This window comes from Athene cunicularia (genome assembly GCF_003259725.1).
Source record: "Athene cunicularia isolate RWA chromosome 3 unlocalized genomic scaffold, athCun1 chr3_part1, whole genome shotgun sequence".
NCBI lineage: Eukaryota > Metazoa > Chordata > Aves > Strigiformes > Strigidae > Athene > Athene cunicularia.
This window is the reverse complement of record NW_020799097.1, coordinates 62,680,082-62,683,838: the sequence shown is the minus strand read 5'-3', so window position 1 is coordinate 62,683,838 and position 3,757 is coordinate 62,680,082.

Below are 3,757 nucleotides of genomic sequence, written 5' to 3'. Positions count from 1 at the left end.
GAACAAAGGGTATTCATGACACTGACATTGGAATACATATCACAGCATTTTCAGCTGCAGTGAAAGTGGGATTACTAACCTGAAGAACTGCTTAATAGCAGCAGATCACGTTATGCACTATGCAAAGTACACAGGAAGAACCGTAAGACATAGGACCTCACAGGAAAAAACGGGGGAAAATAATCTTCTTTAGATTAGCACATCAAACGTTGGCTTATAGTAGCTGTGTATCTGAAATACTCTTAACTCCAGAATAGCAATTTTTAACTATCCCAAGCTGAAGGTACCAAATTTAACATATAGACATATACGCTTGGTTTTATCAAAGAATCTATTGTTTATGACTGAGCTGCAGTATTTTCTTCTGCCTATTCCCCCCAAAAATCCAACTAGTCAGCTGAAGACGTGAGTTGGAATTCTTCTCCAACATGGAAAACAGGCCTGACCTCTATTTGCTTGTAGAACTTGGACTGCAAAAATACCTCTGGTCTTTCACAGGTATAATGGCCACAGAACTCTTTAAGATGTTCTCATGAAACAAGTGTTCCTGGAAACTTGACACATTTGTACCAGTAATAGGAAAACTTGTTGACATCTAGTGCAAGATTTATTATAGAAGGCCTTGTAGCCTGTTACTGCTGCTGACAGGTCAAATCTTAGACAATATCAAATCTGGTTTCTATGTCAATGATCAAATATGACTGGATTTGAATTAACCATAACTGAGCCTCCCAGCTGCTGTATGCTACTTCCTCTGCCAGGCTCAGCTTTCATCGAAGCTCTGAGGGACTTGCATAGTCTTCCCTTTTAACAGATTTGAAAAGATAGATCTTTCTTCAGACTTGCTGTCAGAAAAGTTATGTAGCAATAGCCCCAACATTTGTCCTTCTAAGAATTACAACCCTAGATACCCTGGGATTTTATATGGTGGGCACCAACCCACATCTCAGTCCTGTGAGGCACAGAAGATTCTCATTTAACCCCAACCCTAATCCTCACAGGAAGTATAATTTCAAGACTAACAGCACTCTTTAAAATTTACCATAAAAGACCTTTCATTTCAGGCTGCCTCACTTTCTACAAACCTGTTGGTTTGCCCTATCCAGCAATTCCTGCTGTCCCAACTATTAGAACTTTAAACATAACTAAAAGCTTCACTACAGTGAATTGCATCTTATTTAATTCTGCCCCAGAAAGCTTTCTTCCTAAATTACTAGCATACAGGGTCCAGCAATACTGTTAGCTTTACAGTCCCTTCCATTTCAACCGCACACTAACATAAACAAAAACAAGTGACTATCAGCTTCCAAATATCCTACCTCAAATTCACCTTTCTTCAGTTGATATCTGTACTAGCCTCAGAGGACACAGGACTCCCTGTTCAGCCCTTACTCTCCAAAAGCCTAAATCTAATTCTAGGCCTTCCCCTCATCTCTAAGCAAGTGATTCTACTGTATGGTAGATATACTACTATACAGCCTCAAACCCTGTCACTACAGCCCTCTCCCTAGCAGTGCAGCCATGGGAGGGTCCAGAAGGATAATTCACTTTTTTTCTTTCCTATGGCAATGTCTCTCTTAGAGGACTGAAAATGCTGAGCCATAAAAAAAGTCCCCAGCAGAGAGAAATCTCAAATAACCAGGATGAAGACTTCACTGAGATGGCACTGCAGACTGTGCTAGAATATCTGTGTGCATGCACAATATGTAGGCTTGTGTTTACTGGGGAGGACAGTGCTTATGCAGCGTTGTACCAGGTAACTGCAAAACTGTGCAAGGGAGCTCTCAGGCTACTGCACAAGATAGCTCTTAGGAGTCTGTCTTCATCAGTCGCTGTCTTACAATGGATTCTCAAGAAAACGTCTAGTTTTCAGGACAATTTGTCAGATCATGGCTGACAAGCTAGGTATGGATCTATTTGTTTCTCGTCTGGAGTTGTTCGGATTGGTACTAGCATTTATAAAGGAAGGTACTGAAGAGGTAGCTTTTCTGCTGCAACCTGAACAACTTGTGGAGATAACATAAGTCTAGTCAAACAGAGGTAACATATCACAATAATCATACACCAGTATTCTCTTGGGGAACCATTTTGTAATTTTCTCTACATTAAAAGTTGGGGTTAGAATTTGGATTAATTACAGTGTACAAAAAACATACGGGCTTTTTTCCTGAACATTGCTAGGCTACAGACACAGAGTGTGCTATAACCAGGAATGGTGTCCTGGTTAATGATTAGATCAGAATCCATTATAGTTGTCCTACCTACACTGAACATTTGGACAAAGCATCAATCCTTTGCTGCAACTTTCTGGGACTGCACCACTAAAATAAAGGTGGCCTTTGACTAGTATGTCTACCTTATGACTAGCATTGAGACCATTTTAAGTGTCTTGGTTACTGTAAAAGCTAGCACTAGAACTGTCATAATTATAACAAACAATATACAATTCAGGAAGGGACATCTGGATATTGGATTATCTGGTCCAATCTCTTGTTCAGTACAAGGCCAATTTCAAAGTGAGATCGGCTTGTTCAAGGCCATGATTTAATTGAGTTTTGGGTACTACCAAAGACAGAGATACACCAAGGATAGAAAGCAGCAAAATAAACGCTGAAGAGCTGTAATTTTTAAATTGTGTTACGGTAAGGCAATCCAGGTTACCTACCTTATGATAAAAGAAATACCCCTACCTACCAGTTGAGTGTGTGCAAGCATTTGAGAGAGCAGAGGACAAGATTAAGTACCAGAAAGATACAATAGCATCTGTCACTAGAAATACTTGAGAAACAAGGTTTCAGAATGTGCATTCTTCTGGCAGCCAGTGTAACTCAACAGAATTTGAGTGACTATGCTTGGGAACTGAGTGTCATGACCACAGTATCACAAGCATTAGCTCACCTCTAGGTTGCACAAATAGCACACAGTCAGCAGAAGACTAATTTTACCCAGCTTCACTTCTGAAAAGATATGGCCACATTCATCCAAAACCTGCATTAATTTCTCGAGCCTTCTGGTATTTGAAGGAACTTTGACATCTACAATTGTTATGAACTTTTAAACAGATGAGAACAAACAGTTCTTCCATGACAGTAATTATGTAATTCCTACAGGAAAGAAACCCCACTGCTTAAGTGAGCTACTAAATCAGGAAATAAGTTTCTGCAGTATCTTCATAGTTTCAGTACAACCATTTGTGCTGCTATTTACAAAACGCAGATGTCCCGTTCCAAACATTTTTACAGATACCTCCTGACTCCAATCGAGGCCACTACCTAGACTTTACTTTTCAGCAAACAACTTTGTTCATCTGAATTTAAGACAGTTATAGTGTACTTTTGAAAATTTTTTAAACATATAACGTATCCCTGAAGGGCTCCTGTTTCTAAAGCTTTTCACGGTATTTTAAATTCCATGTTTTCAATAAGCATTCTGTAATCAGCTCATCAGCCATGAGGAAAGCAACACTAAACAGGCTTGGAACACAGGAGGAGGTACTGCTGAGCCAATTACTGAGATTTTTCTGTTTTGTAAAACACGGTGCCCTAGTCTTAACAACGACATCTTTGCTCTCGGGCCACCAGGCCTCTTTTGTTTCCCAGGTGCAGTCCCAGGGGCGGCGAGAGAAGCCGAGTGCAACGTCCTGCTTCCTGGGGCCCGGCCAGCTCCGCCAGACACCGCCGGCCCGCACCCAGTGGCGGGCCCGGCGGCGGGAAGCTCCACCGCGCCCCCAGGCCAGCGCCCGCGCTGGCGGCCCGGG